The sequence below is a fragment of the Pantherophis guttatus genome, chromosome 9, assembly GCF_059756535.1.
Source record: "Pantherophis guttatus breed Tessera chromosome 9, ASM5975653v1, whole genome shotgun sequence".
Classification (NCBI taxonomy): Eukaryota; Metazoa; Chordata; class Lepidosauria; order Squamata; family Colubridae; genus Pantherophis; species Pantherophis guttatus.
In genome coordinates, this window is record NC_142071.1 from 12,241,030 (window position 1) to 12,265,471 (window position 24,442).

Sequence of the window (24,442 nt, forward strand, 5' to 3'; positions counted from 1 at the left end):
CAAGTACATTCGGTGAATTCGTAAGATATTAATGTCCAAATTGAGTGGAGGAAACATCATAAAAGCCATAAATACCTGGGTTGTACCTGTGATTAGATACTCTGCAGGAATAATTGACTGGACCCAGATGGAGTTAGACAATTTGGACAGAAAAACAAGGAAGTTTATGACAATGAATCATGCCTTGCACCCTAAAAGTGATGTTGACCGATTATATTTACCAAGAGCAGAGGGTGGTCGAGGACTTCTACAAGTAAAGCAGACTGTGGAAGAAGAAAAACACAGCTTGAATGATTTCATCCAGAAAAATGAAGAACCAATGATTAAGGAAGTAAATAAAGGAGGCCTTTAAAGACAACTAAAACAAAAGCAGAATATAAGAAAGAAGTAATTGAGCAGCGAGCTGAAAATTGGAAAAGCAAAACTCTGCATTGCCAATACTTGAAAAGCATTGAAGGCAAAGCTGACCAGAAACTAACTTGGAACTGGTTAAGATCAGGAGTACTGAAAAAAGAAACAGAAAGCTTTATTTTGGCAGCTCAAGAACAAGCTGTAGCCACAAACTGCATGAAGGCAAAAATTCAACATGTTACCACCAATAGCAAATGCCGCCTCTGCAATGAGAAAGATGAGACAGTCGACCACCTGATCAGTGGGTGCAGCAAAATTTCACAAACTGACTACCTACAACACCATGACCGTGTTGCTAAGATCATTCACTGGAAATTGTGCCAGAAGTTTGGATTTGAATACAGCAAAAACCATTGGGAACATCAGGTTGAGACAGTTTTAGAGAATAAGAAACTCAAGATCTTGTGGGACTTTAGGATTCAGACTGACAGGCACTTGGTCCACAACACACCTGACATAACAATAGTTGAAAAGAAAAAATATGATTCATTGACATTGCAATACCTGGTGATGCACGGATTGAAGATAAGCAGCAAGAAAAAATCACAAAGTACCGGGACTTGCAAATTGAAGTTGAGCTACTGTGGAAAAAGAAATCGTGTGCTGTCCCGATTGTAATTTGAGCCCTTGGAGCAATACCCAAAGGGCTACCCCGCTATTTAGAAATTCTAAATTTGCCGGACTTGAACATTTTGACTCTACAAAAAACCACCTTACTCGGAACAGCTTACATCCTCCGACGATACCTTAACAGTTCCTAGGTCCTTGGTTAGGACTCGAGCTGATGAGCTATTAACCAGCCTCAAAGGCTGTGAATCTCACTAAAGATTAAATAATAATAATAATAATAATAATAATAATAATAATAATAATAATAATAATAATAATAATAATAATAATAATAATAATAATAATAATAATAATATAATACGACACCTGTATCCAAAAAGTCATGGGAACATAAAGTAGAAATAGTTGTTGAAAATGAGAAGGTGAAGATTTTGTGGGACTTTTGAATACATGAAATATCGTGACCTGGCTATTGAAACTACATGGCTATGGATGAAACCGTGATACCCATTGTCATTGGGGCACTTAGTACCATGTCCAAGAAATTTATAAGATACATCAACAAATTGCAGCTTCCTGCAATAACACCGGTGGAACTGCAAAAAACTGCGCTACTTGGAACATTGTACATCTTAAGAAGGTACTTGGTTGATACCTAGGATGCTGGCAGCAACCTGTATCAACCATTAGCACCAGTCAATGGTATTTGTGATGCATTTTTGAATGTTCAGTTGACTGAGTTTCATGTTTAATGAATAAAGTAAATCATCATCATCATCATCATCCCGTAGCTGGGCCTGGATGGCTATCAGGTGTGGTCCCTATGGTTATGGGACTGCCGGTCTTTGGATTGGTAATGGCTTAGCCACTGTGAACCAACCCAGGCACCTACCATCACCAATGATGAGAAGAAATCAACAAAATTCCATACCGGATCAGTCATCGCCCAGGTCAACAAGGACCGCGTCAGATGCTATGGCTCCTGGACATCTATCAGAAAAGAGACAACAGGGCTCAGTTGCTACTGCTGGGGAACCAGGGCATTCAACTGTGAAGCAATTGGGACAAAAGTGCAAAACTTGGACAACCGAAGAAAATTGAGAAATCATCAAATGTTACTACCAGGCAGAACCAACAGTCGAGACCATACTAATGTTCATCCATGTAAAAAAAAAAGTTTGAACTTTTGGAAACAACTGTGGGAAAACCCAGTGGAACACGATAAAACTGCCTCCTGGATGAAAGATACTCAAAAACAAGCAACACTTTGTCTTTTGTCTAAATGATATACATAATATTGTGTCAAGTTCTTTTCAATGGTTTTCAGCCTTTTGAAATTCAGCCACTTTACTTAAATCTTAGGGGAAGACATGAAGATATAATGGGGAGCTCCATCATGTTGGAGAGGTGTGTAAGAGAAAAATACCACTACCAATATTTGGCCAAATGAACCAATGATCTGAACCTCACCCTTTCCCCACTTCCATTAAATCATGTCCAATTTTGAGAGACTGCTGGACAAGACCCAGAAGTTTTCTTGGCAAGATTTCAGAAGTGGTTTTCCACTGCCTGCTTCCTAGAGCAGAGAGACAGTGAGTGGCCCAAGGTCACCCAGATGGCTTATATTGAGTGCAAGGAATCATATCCACGCATGTAGGGCTCCAGCTAACTACTTTATTGCATTCTGCCCATAATTTAGGAATCTCCTCAGACTGCTTGCTTTCTCTTGGGAACAAATAGATGACTCCTATGGGACTCAGGAGGATCATCCCTATGTCTCCTGCAGCTGCACAATGACTCAAAGCCACTTGATTCCCCCTCTTGCCTGGCTAGTAGTTTTCTTTCTTGCCTAAGGGGAAACTAGAATCCACAGTCTCCTGGTTTCTGTCCTGATGCCTTAACCATTATAAAACTGACTGTATTCTCATCCTATATATTTAATAAATAGTAACCATAGCAGTTACTTTTTCCTAATCTATTGGAAAGTTTGTGCTGTTACTTAAAAGCGTTCATCTTGAAAAAGGCAAATGAGGACAAGGATTGATTGGGCACTGTACCTAAAAACAGATTCTCTTTGGTAAATAGGAACAGTTGGAAAGTTTGGCTAAAATCTGATCTTCATATTTCGCACCTTGCTCATTTATCAGAACCTGCTTAAATAGACTAACCTAGGTATCTGTCAACAGGTTTGCTGGAGCCAGAAACATGGGAACACTTTTTTTTTTTTTTTTTGCAGAGCAGGGTGAACCCTCCCCAAATCACGATGCTTCCCCATAAAGGGACAAGTGTTTGTGCTCTTACTGGCATTCCTACTCATGCTGAAATCTTTCTTTCATCACCACATATTAAGCTGAAAATGCTGCCTCTTTAGCTATGTACATAGCACATTCCAGGTCCTGTCACTAGCATGACTGATGTGTCAAGCTTCTCAGAAGCTCGGCAGCACCTGAGGGGGGCATAGCAAAGCCAGCTTTTCAGCTAAGAGCACACACAGCTATTTTTTTAAACCACCAGGGAGCTTTCTCAGCCTCCTTTGGCCCCATCTTTCTCTGCCCCCAAACCTGAAAGAACACTTCTTTCAGTAATGGGTTTTTTCCACCTGGTTGACTTGATGAAAGGTTTATGAGTTGACATTATGCGTAAGCAGAACAAAGCAAAAGGGAAGATGAGTGGATATGCTAGGTGCCAGAGGGTGCCGGATGCAGCTGCTGAGAACTTTATTGCAAACTAGAACACCAGTGCCATAAATTCATTGGAAGCTTGTTGCTGACCAGACAGAGATGCAGCTGTATCTTCCATTATACTGGGAAGCTGAACTGTGTAAGATATTTGTAGCAGTAATGTGTAGCAAAGGCCTCACTAATTTCCCATTGATCTTTCAACAAAAAGATGGAGCACTCCATTTGAAGATGGTTATAATTTAGCTGAGAGCCACTTTGGTTTAGTGGGGAAGGCATCAGGCTAGAAACCAGGAGACCTAGTCCTAGCCTCCTCTCTCACGTATATCTTGCATTATTTTTTGCTTTATTCTCGGTCTCTTTCCTGCCCAAACAAAGTTACTGATACCCTTCTGCCATTCCTTCAGATTTGCATCTTTTTTAAGTATTGGTATCATTTGAAAAAGAAATAAAAAACTTTGGTAAAACATTCATTTTTACCGCTGCTATTCTTCCCAATAAAGACAGTTGTAGTTTTTTCCAGTTTTCCATCTCTTTCTGTATTTTTTGCCACAACGGTTCATAATTATACTTGTATAATTTTGCATTTGAAGTCACAATATCAACCCCTAAATATTTAACCTTCCTTGGGCATCCTTCACAAAGCATCAGCCAGGAACTTTTTTTTCCTCGTGGCAAGTAGTGCAAGGTAAAGTTAAAGTGACAAAAGTGTTGGGCTCACTGTGCCTGTTTAGGAGTGGTATTAGTGGTATTACTTGATCTTGATTGTATCCCTCTGTTAATGCAATTTAGGATTGCATTAGCTTTTTTGGCTGCCACTACACACTGTTGGCTCATATTTAATTGATTGTCCACTAAGACTCCAAGATCCCAGACACATATAGTGTCCTTTTGGTTTTTCTTGTCTAGTGTTCAAGTCTGTCAACATTCATCTGGATCTTGAGCCTATCATCTAGGATGTTGGTTATTACTGCCAGTTTAGTATCATCTGCAAATACAGTAAATTCCCCTTTTAGTCCCTCATCTAAATCGTTTATGAAGATATTAAAGAGTACTGGGCCTAAGACAGAACCTTGTGGTACCCCACTGCTTACTTCCCTCCATGTAGACATAGTAACATTAAGGACTATTCATTTGGTATGGTTTGTCAGCCAGTTACAAATCCATCTGATGGTGATACTATCTATCCCACTTTTTTCTATCTTATCAAGAAATAGGTTGTGGTCTACTTTGTCGAATTTCTTGCTGAAGTCTATTATGTCCACAGTATTTTACTGGTCTAGTAATTTAGTTACTGTGTTGAAGAATGAAATAAGATTGGTTTGGCATGATCTGATTTTAACAAACTTGTGCTGACTTCTAGTTATTACTTTACTCGTTTCTAGATGTTGACAGATCTATTTTTTTATTACCTTTTCCGGTATCTTCCCAGGTATTGATGTTAGGCTGATTTGTCTGTAGTTTCCTGGGTTTGTTTCCCCCCCCCTTTTTTTTGAAGATGGGAACCACATCAGCTCTTTTCCAGTGCTCTGGTAGTTCCCTGGTGCTCCAGGATTTTTGAAAGATGTGGTACAGTGGTTCTCAGAACTCTGGGATGTAATCCATCAGGTCCCAGTGATTTCTATTCATCAAAATCAGACAAGTATTCTCTTACGATATTTTTTTTTGCTTATTTTAACTTTTATTTCTAGTCTGTCATTTACAGTTACGTTTTTGATAGGTTGGACTATACTTTGCGTGAAGACCAATGCAAAGAATGAGTTAAGTAGCTCTTCTTTCTCTCTGCTGCCTGCTTCTTCCTTGCCGCCTTCTCTCTGTCAGTCCTGGAAGACATCTTTTACTTTCGATCTTCAGGGCTGCCACATTTAGTGCTGTAGGAAACTGGGAAGGGAGAATGTATGGAGTGGAGAGATACCTAGCCATAATTACATTCTTTTCTTTGAGAGTCAAGGACATCCTGCACTGCAACTGGAGATGACTGAGAGGCATCTCCAGTTGGGACAGGGAATTGATTGGACCCAGACCTCAGACAAGCTTGTGGCATCAGGGGAGTTCCAGAGCATATACAAGCCTGGTACAACACAGCGGTGGCCATGGACCTGGAAATCCACCTCCCATAGGAAACTGACTGCAGAAAAACCAGCAAGAAGACCCCTGGGCTAAGCCACTTGATGTGCTGTAACCTACACCATCTGGGATGATCAAATGCTATCAGTGTGGCCAGCACAGGCACAGAGCATCCAAATGCCTGGCCCCTGCCCCAATCCCTCAAGGCTGGACCCCTTCCATACCCCAGGCAACGAGAACCCCGCAGGAGCCATTGGATAAAGGGAAAATCACCAAGCAGGCTGTTGAAGTTTCTCTCCTCCCAACTGGGGACAAGGAAACTCCACCCAGAGAAACCCCTCCAGGCTCTGCCAAGGGGAGCAGCAGTGAAGACGACCCAATGGTAAGTGAAGCCATCCACCCCTTCACTATCAAAACCCGGATTGTAGTGCCAGAAACGGGGGCCAGGAGGAGGTAGAAGCCATCATAGACACGGGCTGCACCAGATGCCTGATCAGCCTCCCCATAGTTCAACAGCTAGGGATAGGCACAAGAACCCTGGAGTGTCCCATCTGCTTTAAGCAGATTGATGGGACACTAATAGGCAGAGCCCCTGCCATGTTGGTCACAGAACTTGTTAGTCTGGAGATAGGCCGCCACTGAGAACTCATCCTATTCATCATAGCCAGGGGTGGGTTCTAAATTTTTTTACTACCGGTTCTGTGGGTGTGGCTTATTTTGTGGGTGTGGCTTGGAGGTCATGTGACTAGGTGGGTGTGGCTAGCTGGTCAGTCATTTCTGGAAGGTCCTTGCACTTACGACCAGTCCTCGCACTTACGACCTGACTCATTTGTTTGCTTTTAACACTGATCAGCTGTAGGATGGCCCTTTGAAGCCCCGCAGCAAGAGTTTAAACAGTTTTTTCCCCTCTAGTCATCAGCTGGGACTCAGGAGGCAGCAATAGATTGGGGATGGGACCAAATAAAGGGTAAGAATAACGTGGGTGGGGGGGGGAAGAGCGGGGGGGAACCGGTTCGGTGACGTCATATCGTCACCGCTACTGGCTCGGCCGAACCGGACCGAACCGGGAGGAACCCACCACTGATCATAGCTCCAAAAATGACTGAATCAATTATATTGGGCCTCACTTGGTTAGACAAATGGGGACTGACCATCACATGGGAAGATGGCTACCAAAAACTAAGGATAGGCATTGGACCGCTACCGCCCATCAAGCTACACCATTGTCAAAAGGCCACAAACCCCAGCAGCCTTAGCAAGCCTGAAACTGCAGCCCTCACTGTAGATAGACCACCCGGTAGCCCACAGGTGCCAAGGGAGTACTGAGACCTGTCGGGAATCTTCAGTGAGGAAGATTGCAACTTCTTCCCCCCTCTCCACCCAACAGACTGCATGATCGAATTCGTACCAGGAGCCAAGCTGCCTAAACCAAAGATGTACTCCATGACACCAATAGAAAGTAAGGAAGTACATCGATGCCAATTTAGCGAGGGGTTTTATCCAGCTCACAAAATCCAGAGTGGCAGCCCCCATGCTATTTCAAGAAAAAAAAAAGATGGGGCGGTGAAGCTTTGCATGGATTTTCATAGAATTAATGCCGTGTGCATGGAAAACACCTCGCTCTTCCCCTCATGAAGGACATGCTAAGTCATTTAGTCAAAGGCAAGGTGTTCACCAAGCTGAACTTGAGGGAAGCCTATTACTGCATACGGATCAAAGAAGGAGACAAATGGAAGTCCGCCTTTACCTGTCCACTTGGCAGCTTCCAATTCAAAGTCATGCCATTTGGCCTACAACAGGCCCCCACAGTTTTTATACAGATGATAAATAAGGTGCTACATGAGCACCTATACAAAAGAGTCCTAGTTTACCTAGATTACATTCTTATAGTATATTCAGCGAAACTCTCAAGGAACATGTAAAGCTAGTGCGGGAAGTGCTGATAAAACTCCTGGCCGTGAAGCTCTATGCAAAGCTGTCAAAATGTGAATTCCACAAAACCTCCCTAGATTACCTAGGCTACCGAATATTGAGCAGAGGGGTAGAAATGGACCCAGGGAAAGTGAAAGCGGTGCTAGACTGGAAACCCCCATGCACCCGCAAACAGCTCCAAAGCTTCCTGGATTTTGCAAACTTTTATAGGCAATTCATCCCAGCATTTGCAGAAGTCGCCTTGTCCTTAACAGAACTGTTTAAAACAGGGCCTTCTCCCGCAAAACCACAACCAAGTCAGCCGCTCACCTGGTTGATGGACTGCTAAAAAGCCTTTGAGAAATTAAAACAGCTCTTTGCTGAGGAGCTGATTCTCCAGCACCCAATAAGGATGACTCCTGCCCTGCGCCTATGTGCCCAAGAAGCTCACCAACATGGAGAGGAGGTTGGCACTCTGGGAGAAGGAAGCCTACATAGTCTGTTGGACCCTCCTCTCCTGGAGACATTTCCTTGAAGGGGGCAAAGTGCCTTTCAAGGTCTGGACTGATCACAAAAACCTTGAAGCCCTGAAAACCCCAAGAAAACTATCTCCCAAACTAATCCACTGGGTACAATACTTTAGGCAGTTCAACTTCGAACTGAAATACATTCCAGGGGGAAAAACCCGCTAGCCGATACCATATTGAGAAAACCGCAATTTGATAGCCGTAGGAAAGAAGTTGTCCACACTATCATCCCCCCCTCACAATCAGCTGTACAAGTCACCACCAGAGGCCAAGCCAGACAGCTACCCAATTCTAGATGAGACAAACTGACAGCAGCACTGAAAACAGTGCTCCCCACAAACCCATGGCTCACAGATAAAGATGTCTTGACCTCGAGGGATGGGCTGGCTTGGATGGGCTCCAACTTGTATGTCCCTGCCAGTTTGAAGCTGGAAGTACTACAGCCACAACTCATGACTGGCCGGCCACTTTGGGTTCTTGAAAACTCTGCACCTGGCCAGGAGACAGTTTTGGTGGCCAAAGATGAAAGCTGATGTAGAGGATTGTGTAAAAAGCTGTGCCACTTGTTCAGTCATGAAAATGAGATCAGGGAGATCCTCTGGGCTCCTCCAGCAAGTAGCCATTTCCAGCCGACCTTGGGAGGAAATCACAATGCATTTTATAGTGGAACTTCCAGAAAGTGTGGGAAATACAGAGATTTCAACATCACTTCTTGGATCATATTCAACATCAATTGCACAGTCTGTAAGCTTAGTGAGGATCCTGCTTTCTTACCCCCCAGCATATCTCCTATTGATCTCTGCCCTGATGGGGAGGGTGTTATCAGCGTACTTTTCTTTGCAGTTTTTGTAATCATCGTTGTGCTTGTCATAGTTAAACCCTTAAACAACTTCTTCCACAATACTATAAATCACCTATTCTTTACTTTCTCAGATGTCCTCTGCTCTTATAAAAGTTTCTCCTACTCTACACATTTGTCATATGAACATTATTATTTAAAAAGAATAGCTACAATACTCTGTATTATCCTGTCTTAAACCTTTATAAATTACTTCATAGTACAATACAAATATACTCTAAAATTAATAAATAATTAGTTAATAGTTAATATTATACATCCACAATTCTTAATCTAAGTACATTTACATATATGCAATCATATAGGTTATATTAAATATAAATTATATCACTTAATTATATCAATTAAATATGTGTTAAATATATATTCCAAATTTTACAAACTTAGGAAGCTATGTTAACTATATAAACTTAAAGTTCTGTACAAAGATCACAATAATATTACCTCTTAATCTATTTTAAAAAATTATTTATAAATATATCCAGTATATATATGTATATATGTATATAGTTATATGTAGTTATATAATCAATACAGTAAGTAAATTAAATAATAGCTATATTAAATATTCACTGTTGCTGGTCTATCCAATCCAAAGTATTTCACAGTTTTCACCAAAGTTCTTTACTCCTAAATCTCACTGTTTCTTCTGCACGTTCTCCATTCTCCAAATCCAAGATGTCAGCAACCCTCTAATTTGCACAGTCACGGTCACTTCTCTTCATTCCTAGAACATCCACATCTCCATCTCTATCAGAAGCTCTCTCTTTTTTTTTGTAAATAGTCTTTTCCTGAACCACTCACCACAGTAGCCAGTCTGTCCAAATAATTAGCCAGATTCAGTCTCAATATTCAGTCAAAATATATAATTCCCCGGCCCAGTGCTTGTTTGAATTGTCAATCACACCCTCCTCTCCTTTTGCTATATATACTAATTCTGTCTTCTCATGATTTTGGTCTTACCACTAAGGCGCCACTTTTCCCACCTTAGAGGCTCTCTTGTCTACCAACTTGTAGGTTTCACCAGCTTAGAGAAACAACCCGGTAACTCACTCTGCCTTGTCACTCTCCACCGATATTCCTCGCTGTTTCTCACTCTTTGTTTCCTCTGCCATTTGATCAGGCTGTCACACCTCTGGACCAGGCCATAGCAGCCAGTCTCTTCTGCACCGGATTCAAAGGTGTCCCCTCTATAACACCAACCCCTCCAGGGTCTAGCTTTGCCTCTACCGGCCTCCAGACACAAAATTTGGACAAAGAGAGCAGAGCCCCGTTCTCCTGTACCGCACCACCGTGATGTCACCCTGGATATCCTCCCCTATCTACAGGTTTTAAATGATTCCACACATGCTTCCCTGAATGAGGAGGAAATTCTTCATTTTTACAGTGTATAATCCCATGTGGTATTTTTAATTACATTGACCACCAGGAGGAACCATTTGACCATTTTCATCCTTGCTTGTCATCATCAGACATGGATGACTTTATGTAATTGTGTATGGTTCATAAAACAATTCCTGGTAAAGCTTTTGAACCCTGTAACATCTTGCCACCCATTCCTAATAAGTGTTGTGGTCCGCCAGCAGCCTGTGGAGCTGGCAGCAGAGTTGGACAGTGAGGAGGCTGGGGAGGAAAATGGGCCAGTCCTGGAGCCTGGGGAAGGCTCAGACGAGGGCTCTGTGTCAGAGGCAGAGATAGGGCCAGGGCCATCTGGGAGTTATGTACGGACTCTGGAGCCTCCAGAATCGGATATCAGAGAGCCAGAGGAGCAGGGGGAGTCTGTTCCTAGTGTGCACATGCACAGAGCTGCCAGAAGGCAAGAACAGTTAAAACAAAAGGGATGACTTGGGAGTAAGACTTGGAGATGATTGGCCCCTCCCATAAGACATAAAGGAAGAGCAAAGGCATGTGGGCTTTTGCAGGAAGCAACATTGTGGATGGTGTTGGTTTGTACTTTGAAGCTCCGTTTTTGACTCTGTGTGTAACCTTGCCAAGATAATTGCCAATTAGGTCTTTGGCAGCTTGTCAAAGAAGATAAAGGTGGGTGTTTACCAGCCTTATCCGAAGGACTGTGGCAGAGTTCTGTTGGACTATTTATAAACTCTTGGTGATTCAGCACGTGCTGTGAATGAAAGGAATTCACAGTCGTTAAAATAAAAAAAGGGTTTTGCGGCCTAATTGTGTGCTTTTTACTATATCAGGAAGCCTAGGTCAGAACAATAAGGAATAAACTTATGATGTGGTATAAACATGTTGGGTTTTTGAAAAGTAAACAACAAATATACATGAGACTCACAGACATCTTACAAATTTTAGGGAAAAACTAAAATCCCTATCAGACTTGTGGAATTTTTCTGAGGATAAACTTACAAATTGGTATAGATTTGTTCTGGCCAATTTATAGAATAACAGAATTTGAAGAAACCTTGGAGGTCTGCTAGTCCAACCCGCTGCTCAAGCAGGAGAACCTCTACCATTTCAGACAAATGGTTGTCCAATCTCTTCTTAAAATCCTCCAATGGTGGAGCACCCACAACTTCTGGAGGTAAGCTATTCCACTGGTTAATTGTTTTCACTGTCAGGAAATTTCTCCTTAGTTCTAGTTTGCTTCTCTCCTTGATTAATTTCTTATCCATTGCTTCTTGCCCTGACTTTCAACAGAGATCCATTGCAGTACAATTTCCGGCCAAATACAAAGAAGAAATGCCATTTCTTTTTACTTAGTTTAACCCCAGACCTAAAACTCTGAATAAGTTTGTCTTTAATTCTGTTATGTCCTTATAAGGACATCTGCCAGGGATTGGCTAATCCACCGGCAGGAAATTCAAACAACTGTCATTGGATGGCTGAGTCTGCCGTAGCGTATAAAAAAGCTCCAGCAGCACAGCCGTCCACCTTCATTCAGAGCTGAAATAAAGGTACTGAATAGACCAACGCTAGTCGCGTCTTCCTTTCCTGCGCCGATCTAACAAATTCCCCTTTGCTGTGTCTCCTAGAATCTTGCCCACCCTGCTTTTGTTGATAAACCAAAGTGTGCATCAAAAGCACTAATGCATATAAGCTGTTCTTTTTTCCTTGATGAGCATGGCTCACAAAGGATCAAATTCATCTGAAAGGAATCATTAAAAGGGGAAGGGAGGAGAGAGAAAACTGGACAAAGGCAGAAAAAGTGTTTGTGCAGGAAGAAAATTTAAATCCCTGCTTTTTCTAAATCCTTCCCCAAGGTGATATGATCAGTCCAAGAGCTAATTGACCCTGTTCAAGGATCTTGTAGCTTGCTGGGTTTCACAAGCATGGGGTACAGTTTCATTAGCAGGGAAGCAAATGCCTTATACTGTTCTTTATCTTGTGCTACAGTTAAGACCCCAGAAATGACCCATTCTGATTATAATTGCTGTTATTAAAACTATAAAGTATATGGCCATTAAAAATCAGGAGAACTTCAAAATAAAACCCAACCTTTGCTCCTCTAATATTTTTATCACTGTTTTCAGTTCTCTCACTATTCCTGCCCCCCACCCCAAAAACCTTACTACCTCAACATGGTAAGAAATATCACCGCCAGGGGTCAAACAGTCCATTAAATCTGGACAGCCTTACTTTGAGTATCATTTTATGTTACTGTTTAGGAATAGGTAAAGTGTTCTAAGTACAGCCAGGTGATTGTGATAACACAAAAGGAATTAGGAAAACAAATAATCATGATATAGAAGACCTCAATTGATATGGTCAAAAAGTAGGTGTGGACCATTTGATATTGTGGAATACAACTCCTTTAGTCTTCATCAGAAAGAACAGTGGCCCAGATGATTCAAGTTAGTTTGAATCTGGCAACTGTCAAAAATGTGTGTGTGTGAGAGAGAGAGAGAGTGTGTGTGTGTTTTGTCAGTCACTCAGTCTGTCTGTCTGTCTATCTATCTATCTATCTATCTATCTATCTATCTATCATCTATATATCTATGTTTGTACATTTGGATTCATCAGATTTCTGCAGCCATGTTTAATATATCTAATGTCAAAAAACTAAGCAGATTTGGATCAGATTAGAACTTCAATGGGAGGCATCAAAGAATCCCAAGTCTGAACTCTAGGCTTGGAAATTGGAAAAAAAATTCCCAGAAGACAAGAGTAAATTTCTTCCATGTTATGACTGTGAAGACCAGAAACCCAGCTGAACTTTAAGCAGAGTTTATTTTAACATTATTTCATGCCTATCAGCAACAGTTATAGTAAACTTAAGCAAAAAGGCCATTTGGCAAATTATTTAAACTTATCTGAATGTTGTATTCAGAATGTAATATGTGGAACCCACTAACCAATTGCATTATATTTTTAATATTGGGTGATATATTTGATAGTAACATCTCTAAAGAACTAGAGGGAAGCAATAGATAGCAACTTGAATAATTTGTGCAGAATGCAATGAATTGCATCCCTGAGTTTTAGATGGAGGGAACAAAGAAATTTCCAGTGGGTTTAAAAAAAAAAAAAAAACCTAAATGGAAAAATAAAATACAGAATAGTGCAATGTTGGCTTCAGTAGTACTGTAGTCACCCCAGCATGGTACCCTGTAGAAATGGAGGGATACAGTTCCCAGAGGTTTTTGGTCATAGGATGTAATAGTCTGTGAGAATGACCTCAGGAGACAGGAGAAAGAAACTCAGACTGGGCCACTGATGTATAAAGTTTATCTCAACCCCAAAAGGAGAAAGGGCATGAGAAATGTTTCAGAAGGGACCCTCCCAAGTTTTCCAGAGAGTAAAAGGAAAACATAGGATGAATGCTTTCAGTCTTGCAAGATTCTATTAATGTTAAGTTAACGATAAAAATAGAGCCAGTACTCCTGGTTGTACTTCTTGCTTGGATTATTCTGAAGGGCTGTCATCGGGCTAGGGAACTCTGGCAGTTGTAATTCCAGCACATCTGGAAGGCACCAGTTGGGGAGATAACAGAATTGATGTGAAGTACAGAAGTCAAACCAGCATGCTGCTTGTTTAAATAAAAAACAGTTTGGAAAAACTCTATGAGTTGATCAGACTTCAGGCCAGTTATTCTTGAACTTTCTTGGCTTTTCAGGGAGATGGGAAAAGAATTAAAAGTTTCTACTGTCTCATAATGGTGTGGGACTTCTGTTTTGCTGGTTGTTTTCACAGAGAAATATAACAGGTTGAGTTCACTTATTTCACAATTACTCTATAGAACAAGGTATGGCAGAAGCGATGCACAGAAATTTCACTGCTGTTCCATTCATTGGCTACAAAGGCAAGCCAAGGTCCCTTTGAAAGAAAAAGTGTATTTTGTTTTAGGTAGAGGGTAAATTTCAAGGAACAATTAAAGAAACGGGTTGACATCCTCCTTCCCTTCGAGAATAAAGGATGTTAGGCTATATAATACTCCTTTGGTGAATCATCTGCTTTTCAAGAATCCATGAAAGTGAACTGTTGATATGAAAATACTTTTGCATTTATTTGTAAAAAAGCTGGCATAACAATGGACAATCCTTGAGTAAAAACCATAGATTACTATGAAAAAAGTGACATATGTGTAAACAAAGCAAGAATGTTTAGAGCACTTGGTTTTATTCTTTTCATTTTTGAAATTTCATTTAGGGAAAAATGATCATAGTCAACCTAGATTGTCTACACAGGACTAGTGTAGTCTGCAAGTTATGGATGTTAAATTAATGTTATCAGATAATCCTGGTTAATTTATGGCACCATTTTTCCAATAAAATTGAAGGAACCTTGACTTACAGTAGAATCTAATTCTTCTCTGCAAAATAAACTTTTTAAAAATTAAATTGTGATTGATAGGTTTTACATATCAGCTCTTTCTGTTGTTTGTATGTAAAGAAGCATACGATTGCCATACATTCTCATAATTACTTTTCCCTTTCTAATTCTTTCTTGAAGTTTGTACTTTTGCAAATCGCAATAGGTGGCAGATAAAAGAAATATTTAAGAAAAATAAACACTTATTTGTTGAAGCTGAAAATATTGACAGTCTGAATTTATTTGCATACCAAAATTATGATTCTCATTTTCTGACATGAAAAAGCCTTCCCTTGGCATAGGACTTCACCTGTTTCCATCCTTATCATTCTAATAAGGTTCCTGTTAAGAATTCTTTGGCATACAGTTCCCACGATCTGTGATTTAAGCTATATCTTGGGGAGACCATATTTTTTCGGCGTATAAGACGCACCTTTTCTCCCCAAAAAAGAGGGTGAAAATCTGGGTGTGTTTTATACTCTGAATGTAGCCCCACCCACCCTCGCAAATGGAGATTTCAGAGGCTGAAAGAAGCCTCTGAAAAAAGCTTCAGAAAAAAAGCCTCCAAACAGAGCTTCAGAAAAAAAGCCTCTGAAAGGCTTTTATCTAAAATAATGTGGCAAGCTACAAAAGAAGAATCAGTAAAGGTTCTAACCAAAGTATGCTAACAAATCTGGAGAATGACACAATAACCACCAGATCAGAAGAGGTTAATCTATATACCAATACCAAAGAAAGGAGATTGAACAGAGTACAGATAGTCCTTCAGAATAAAAGCCTCGGAAAAAAGCTTCAGAAAAAAGCCTCCAAACAGAGCTTCAGAAAAAAAGCCTTTTTTTCTGAAGCTCTGTTTTGGAGGCTTTCAGAGGTAGAAAAAAAAGTTTTTTCTGAAACAGAGTTTCAGGAGTTTCAGAAGTTTCAGAGGCAGAAAAAAAAAGCAAGGCACAGAGCTCACAACCAATGAACCTGTTGCTAAAATTCACCTCTGGGAACAGCTAATTGGGGGTATTCCGGGAGGCTGATCGACCCACCAATCAGCTTTTTTCCTCCCCAAAAACTAAGGTGCGTCTTATACTCCGAAAAATATGGTATATTCTAAAAATATGGAAGCTGTCAACTGCCTCCCTTACTTTGCAATAGTATTTCTATAAGCTTACAGAAAGGAAGGTAACCAGAACCCTAAATTCATGTTTTCTGAAATAAAGGGCTCACTAGAAAAATGATGCTAACTCCACTGAACAAACAATTAAAATTGTCCATTTCAATTTTACATGTTTCCAGACCTCAATTCAGTTATGTTTTTGAAGTAAACAATAATTTGACAGAAGTTTCTTTGTAGTTTTGGGCCTGTCTGCAATATAACTATCCTTGAGTTAAGAAGTATGACCTTAGCAAATTCTTACCAAGGTTCTCAAGCTCTAAACTGAACATAATCTCCCATGTCACATCTCCCTGCTAACCAACATCAAATGTAAGGTGTTAAATCTTAATCTTCTGCATAGGAACCGACTGTCTATTTTCAGCCTGCTTCTTTTTCCATTGTATTTTCTTTTGTATTTCAAAATTCTTCAAAGGCAAACTGTCTATGGAGATTCTCAAACATGGTTGTCCCAAAGATGCTTTTCAAAAGGTAACTGGACTTCCTTAGTTTTTTTTCCTTGAAAATATTTCACTTCTCATCCAAGACACTTCTTCAGTTCTGAACTGAAGAAGCTTTTTGGATGAGAAGTGAAATGTTTTCAAGAAAAAACTAAGAAAGCCCAGTTACCAGCTGAAGATTTACCAGCTGAAGATTTTTAAAGAGAGGGAAGGACTATCCTTGATACATAAAAAAATATTTTGATAGGTCTAAGTGGCAACATCTAACCTTGGAAAAAGTAAGCCAGATCATATTTCATGAAGAAATCAGAAATTCCCTGGCCTACAAATTACACTAGGATGATAACAATACATCAAAAAAAAGCAATGATATATCAGCTCTCTATTGCGATGGTCATGGATATGAAGTCACTGGATGAATCAAACACATCTTGAAAAACAAATGTAATTCTGATGTGGCTTCTCTCAGTTCCTTGTTTTGGCCACCGTGTACCATATTTTTTGGACTATAAGTCACTCCAAAATATAAGACACACCTAGCTTTTGGGGAGGAAAACAAAGGGGAAAAAATCTGCCTCTGCTTCCCAGCAATTTACCTCCTTGCAGCAAACAGCAAACAGTCTGGTCAGCTTCAACACAGCCTGATTTAGCACAAGCAGCTGATTGGCGGTTGGATTGGCTTCCTGGAATACCGCCTATCAGCTGTTCCAGGCTGCAGGGATTGCCACCACCCATCACCCCCATTGCCACCCATCGCTACTGCTGCCTATCACTGCCTCCACGTGCCCCATTTTTTGCCTCGGTGCATCCCGTTTTTGGCCTCAGTGTCTTGGTTTTGACCTGTTCCAGGTGGTGGGGATCGCTGCAGCTGCCTATCCCCACTGCCTGGAATGGGCCAAAAATGGGATGCGCAGATACTGAAAATGGGGCCAGCAGAGGCAGCAATAGGTGGCAGTAATGATGAGCAGCGATGGCGGCGATGGGTGGTGGCGATCCCTGAAGCCTGGAACAGCTGATAGTCGGTATTCCAGGAGGCCAATCCAACTGCCAATCAGCTGCTTGTGCTAAATCAGGCTGTGCTGAAGCTGACCAGACTTTTTGCTGTTTGCTGCAAGGAGGTAAATTGCTGGGAGGCAGAGGCCAAAGGATGGGGGCTGGCGGATGAGCGGAGCTTCGGCAACATTCACTGTATAAGATGCACAGACATTTCCACTCACTTAATTTTTTTTTGGGGGAAGTGCATCTTATACACCGAAAAATATGGTATTTTTGACCATTTGTTTAAGTGCATCCTGCAGCATACTGACCAAAACAGGCTACTAAACTTTGTATTAGTAATTATTTTACATATATAAGATATACTTTAAAAAGAAGAATGGGCTTTTATTTGAGAAGATAAAATGGATTGAACTTTTTTTTCTTCCCTTCCTTTCCATCCTTTTCCCATTTACTAAGCATTTCTTTATTCATCACTTTAATTACTTAATCGTAAATTTCTTTAGGGGGTTATTTAGAAAGAAAATTAGCATCAAAGCTTGGCAGGTCTTCCAAGGGTTTTTGGAGGATGGCCAAGCAGTTTCACCCGTGATTAATTAGATGAGGAGGGGGAATCTCCCTTTATAAATAGTAGAGGGCTGCTGAGCTCTTTAAGCAGTTACATGACTCTGGCAGCTCAGGGGATTATGACTGATGGGTTAGACTGATATTATATACTGCAACAACTTTTCATGTTATATGCGCACACACATACACTGGAAAGCCTCAACATGGAAAGTTGTGGAGCCTACCAAAGACATATAGCCTTTCTTTTAGAGTTGCCCAAGATATTTGACATAACCAACCATTGCCAGTTGTCTATAAACAACTCAGAACTCTTTCCTGGAGGCACAGATCTATTTAGAGGTTTTTCTTGATCTTGCCTTTTAAATTTGGCATGAACAAACAAGTTACAGCTTCCTGAAGAATGTACCATCCTTCTACATCCAACAGTAAAATAGGGCAATTTCTTTTGATGCATACGGTACACATAACCCAGTTATTTCTGAGTGTTTGAAGTAATATTATAGTGCCTTTCAAAAAAAAAAAAAAGACCTTGGTTTAAGAATTTCTCACCTTTCTTAAGGAACACTGCTCCAATTTCCAATTCCTAAAAGGCAGAAAGATTGAATAAATGGAACCTGAATATTTCACATCTTTTGCATACAGAGTGCATACAGAATGCAAAGGAGTTACTTACTTAAATTAGCCAAAGGGATTAAAAACAAACAAACTATATGTTAATATAAGTGTAGATGGGGAAAATAATCCTACTTTGATAGGCAGCACCATCTGCAGTAGAGTGCTAGCTTCTACAATTATTAGTTTGCAATGTGTTAACTTTCAGCTTTACTATATTGGGGGGGAGGGGGAGGAAGGTCTCATAGAAATTCCAGCAGTTCCTCTCTGAGGAAGATGGGCAGTTAAGAAATATGAAGTCTAAATAAATAAGTAAATGAAAGAATCTTAATGGTCTATAATGTATAGTTCTGAAATTGAAAAAGAAATCCTTTGCTAAGGATTTTTTTTTTTTTTTATTGAAAAGGTTTTCAAATACAAATTTTTCCCCCTTTTTCCCCCCCCTCCCCCCCTCCCTAACCCCCCCTCCCCACCCTTCCCCCCCTGTGACTTCTTCGTAACAAAAAAAAACCCTAATTCATAACAGATTACTTACTCCCTCCTCAAAATACTGACCTTTACTTACTAAAAGTATTATAAATCCCCCTTTATCCATACATTTCAGGAAAGAAGAAGAGAAAAAAAAAACAAAACAAAAAAAAACAAACACATTATACTATAACTATTATAAAATAACTCTAATTTAGCATAATAGTGTTTTATATCTATGCATTATTGCAACAATTCAAAACCACCTTCCACTTTAAAACTATACAATAAGTCCTACTTTAATAACATTTCAAAGCGGGCTCCCCATAAAATCTAATTTAACATTTATTCCACTCTATCCATTTCCTCCACTCCCCTAAATGTATCACTTAAAAATCCCTTTTCTTAAACTAATCAGTCTGTAGCTAGCTTATTCACCCACTGTCTTACAAATTTACCATACACAACAATTCTTGATATCTTTAATTCACTGCCCACCCTACTTAAAAATATATATATATATATATTCCATTATATCTAAATAAAAAAAAGAAAAGACAATAACTTTAAATTTATAGTCCATATAATATCTTCTTGAAGTCTTTCCACTGGATTGTTAAAACCAACATCCATAATAGGGTGACATAGCTTACGGATGCAACAGTTTATTCAAGATCTCCAATCATATCTGCCCCCATCAGTAGTAAACATCTTCTTATATATATAAAAGTAAAAACAACCACCCGAGTGACATTATAATTGTATTCCATATAATAATAATTGTGGGTTTCATCAGGATTATTAATTTCCATCATCGTATTGGGTAACAACCCGATCTTCTGCATGTCCCAATGTGATTCTCTTGCCTTATAATTCAAGATAATTATAATATATTTATCAACACAAAAAGAAGTTTCAAAATAGATAATTCAAAACCATCAATTTGAGGCTCTTTCCATGTCCCAAAATTACGGCAATGCAGAGATCTGCCACTATCCTCAGGATGATATTGACCAATATGTCGCCTCCTCTATGTTTTCACATAATCATTCATATTTTAAAATCACTGGCTTCACTGTTGCTTGGGTTAGAAATTTCTATTTTTGTACAACCTATTTCTTTTTTTGTTTTCTTTTTGTGGGTTTGACCTCCATCCTAATTTTTTGTGTCTCGCATTTCTTTTTTATCCCTTGTATATCCTCTAATTGGTTTCCATGCTTGTCCTTGCCTTGATAAGTCATCACATTAAAATCAGATGGCACTTCTCTCAAATTTGTAGATAATCCAGCTGGGGTATCCGATAAATCCAAAGGCAATTTATCTGGTACAGTCTCTGTCTTTAGTTCCAGCTCCTTCTGCTTATCCTGTATTATATCTGAAGACGTTAAATTCATTTTCAACCTATTTTGATAAAATTCTTCCGCCCTTTCAACAGTATTTAACTGGTATCTTTCTCCTTGATATCTCAATATAATACCAACTGGGACGTCCCACCGGAATTGAATATTTCTCCTTTTTAACTCAGACACCAGAAAGCCAAATTTCTTCCTTTCCATTAATATCTTAGGTGGGAGTTCCTTGTAAATCCAAATCTTTCTTCCATACAATTGCAAGTTAGAATTGAAGGAATTTTGCACAATTTTATTCCTAATTTCTTTATCTGAAAAATAGATTACCACATCTCTAGGCAATTGCCTTTGCTTGGCAGTCCAAGAGTTTATTCGATAAGCTCTGTCAATCCTACAAAACACTTCCTCAGGTTGAATCTTTAAAATCCCAGCTAGAAATTCAGAAGATATTTTCCTTAAGTCATCTCTGTTATTTTCCTGCAAACCTCTAAGTCTTATTGCATATTCTGTGAAATTATATTGTATCTTTAGAACCTCTTTTTGAATCCTCTGTTCCAGATATTCTACATTACCAGACTTTTGGTCAGCATCCATTTTAAATTTTTCTTCTGAACTATAATCCTGAATATTTAACAAATCATTTTCAATTTTTTGAAATCTATTGTCCAATTTATCTTGAATTTCATCCATTTTTGACTCTAGTAAATTAGTATTTGTATCCAACCGAATCATGAATTCTGGCAATTTTAAAATTTTTTGCTGCAAAAAGTCAAACTTGGATTTCACCAATTCCTTAGTTTCCTGCTTAAATTTTTCAAGTTGCTGATTCACAATCTCATCCCTTCTTTCAATCTCCTCTAAGAGAAATTCTATTATATTAAAATCAGGTTTCTGGGACTGAAGAGTTAAAACATATTGCTTTAAATTCTTGGTGGGGGAATCCCCCCCACCTATTTGTTTGTCTGACTTCACAAGCCTCAGTGCCATGTTTCCGCCTAAGCAGGCTTTGTTAGAAGAAGAAAAAAAAAAAAAACAAGACAAAAGACTTCCAGCCAGCAACACTCAAGCCTCCAGGGAAAAAAGAGAAAAACAAAAACAGGAGCGGAGTTTTGTCTACAAATGTAGCCAGTGGTATTTATTCCGCTACATTGTAATAATAAAAAACGGAAGAACTTTCCCTCTCAAACTCTTCTCCAGCCGCGGCAGACGCCATTTTAAAAAGAAACTTTTTTCCTCTTTCTCTTCCTCTATTCTCTTAAGTAATTTTTAAAAGATAAGTAAAATACTTGCGCTTCAGTATTACAGGTCCAGCTCACATTTTCTTTGAGTAATCTGTCAAATTCGCAAGCTTGCTTTTGACGCCTGGCTCTGCATTAGCAGAGGTCTCCCAAAGCCCGGAGCAACGGCTGGGGATATGGGGCATCTCATCCGCTCCATCCCAAAAGTAAAAGAAAAACTTTTGGGACTCTGCAGAGAGTTCTACCCACCCCTGCCGGCTCTATCTCCGTTTCCTCATGGGAACGGAGTTTTTTCGAGCCGCCGTTCCGTTGTGAAGGCGGCTCTAACAGGCAGTGGAAGCTGACGATCCCTAAGGAACGTCTGGCGGCGGCCAGCAGCAAACAGGAAGTCCCTTTGCTAAGGATTTTTGATCCTGAATTATATAGGTGGTCCTCGATTTATGACCACAATTAAGACTTTGCTAGTCAGAAACTGTCTGAAAAGATCACAAAACACAGTTATATGACTCCAAGACTCTACAACTGTTCTAAACACCAGCCAGTTGCCTAGAACCTGAATTTTCTGAGGCTATTGTGACTTCAAACTCTCATTAAATGAATGATTGTAAATCAAGGACAATCTGTAGTCCTTGATCCACTGATCTTCTTTAAATACTTCTCTTTGTTTAGCTTTTAAACATTATGTCTCATTGATTGTTATTTGGTGTGTGGTGCATAAAAACACAATTTATTAACAATGTTTTATTCTATAACTGCCTGCTTGGATCAGGAGCACACCACTGAAGAGGGATTAGAAACAGCAACCCTTAAAGATTTTACCCCTGGCCTTAGATTCACCAGAGAAATCAAGCTAAAAGTGAACCAGGAAGAGAAAAGAAAAGGACTTTAATACACAGGCTATCAAGCCACCCACCTTGTCACAATGAACGACTGGAAATTCCTCAAAACAAGTTCTAATCCTTGAATGACAGATGATCCCAGGTTCCTTTTCCCTCGCTACAAGATTAAATGTGTTACACTTGGGCACCTCTTCAAAAAATACTTTTTACATCTCATTTCCGTCAACACTCTCTTCTCACCTGTCTCAAGCGAGACTCCACCTGGGAGTTTGAATTGTTCAGATCTATTATACAACTGGGGAGAGGCTCTGTTTGAGGCAGCCTCTCTTATCTGAAAGAACCAACACCTCTGTGATGAGAATTCCTGCAAGATGCTAGAAAGTGTTTTCAACAACAGATAATCCAGACTATAATCTGCAATTGGCAGCATGAAGCCAAAAACAATATTCTTGAAACTGGAAATGCTGACAGTGTGATTTTTTTTTGTTTAATTAGTTTTATATTCATGTCAGCCTGGTGGTTCTCACAGGGTAACTCTTTGTATGTTTACTTGATGAAATCTTCCTTGCGCACAGGATTTTCACTGCAATTCCTCATACATCTTGTCAGACATCTTTTAAGTAAATATTTTGTTTGTCTGATGTATGTGATGGGGCAGGAGGTGCATGGGATTTCACTGCTTGCCCCACCACATACATTGGACAAACCAACAGAAGAATAAGTGTACGTATTGAAGAACACAAGAACTCAGTCAGAAAAGAGGAACCAACTTCTTCCCTGGTCCAACACCTCAAAGCCACAGGACATGATATTGACTTTAAAAAGACCAGAACTATCGCCAAAACTGAACACTTTAACAACAGAATAATCAGAGAAGCCATAGAGATAGAAAGACGTCCACACAGCATGAATAAACGAGATGATACCTCCCACCTTCCAGCCATTTGGAAACCCGCTCTTATTGACAAATGAGTCCCTAACACAAAGAATGACACCAGACCCACACTCACGAAAACCACACAGGATGTCACCACCACACATCCACGCAAAAAGCAAACCCACACCGATGAGGCATGACCACAAACCAGAAGCCAGACCACAGCTGCATCATTAGCCACTTTAAACCCCTCCAATCCATACATGAAGCAAACTGACACCCACCATGAAGATGTGGCACGACCACGAACATGAAGCCAAACAACAGCAATGCAGCTCACCAGCTCAAATCCCCCTGCTACTCAGACTAACCCGAGAACAACCAAGCCCCCACCTAAACAGAACACACACCCATCCAATCAGAGCACAGCCAACCCCCCATCCAATCAGAGCACAGCCAAACCCCCAACCAATCAGAACACACCTTCACCCAATCAGAACACAGCCAAGCTCCCACCCAATCAGTTCACACCCACACTGGCAGTTAAAAGGAAGAAACAGCTGCGATCACACACATTGCTCCTAGTAGCACGAACCCGAAAACACCAGCCTGAAGATGACGAATGAGACTTTGTCGAAACGTTGCCAAGACACCTCCAATTTTACATGGGAGAAAACCCGAATAACCAAAGTCATATATATATATTTGTTTATGTAAGTTTTCACGGGTATATATGTGTGTACAGTTAATATCTCGGGTTTCTTCCCGTGTAATTGTAAACATATGCCTAAAAGGGTAGTAGCGACATTTTGACAAAATCACATTCGTTATCTTCTGGCTGAAGTTCTCGGTTTGGTGCTTATGGGCAAACTGTGTGATCGTAACTGACGTTTTTCTATGAAAAGAGGCAAAGGTGTATTCTGATTGGTCGACAGTGTTGTTGTATTCTGATTGGCTGATGACATAGCTGTATTTTGATTGGGTGGAAGCGCTGATGCTTGGTTGTGGGTTAATGGATAAGTTATGCTGGAAATGGTGGCAACACAGGCATTATGATGAATCTTTGATCTATGGTTTATATTTTGTGTTAAGATTTGTCTGT

General features: G+C 40.0%; 1 long non-coding RNA gene across 1 annotated transcript; it reads right to left on the reverse strand.

Annotated features, from left to right (window-relative positions):
* Positions 1 to 5,317: 5,317 nt before the first annotated feature.
* On the reverse strand, positions 5,318 to 22,722 carry LOC148112473 (uncharacterized). The gene is made up of 3 exons (XR_015729335.1): positions 22,538 to 22,722; positions 18,507 to 18,540; positions 5,318 to 8,798 (listed from the first exon to the last, which is right to left on the reverse strand). It is a non-coding gene; the product is annotated as an uncharacterized LOC148112473 (long non-coding RNA).
* Between the last annotated feature and the right edge of the window lie 1,720 nt (positions 22,723 to 24,442).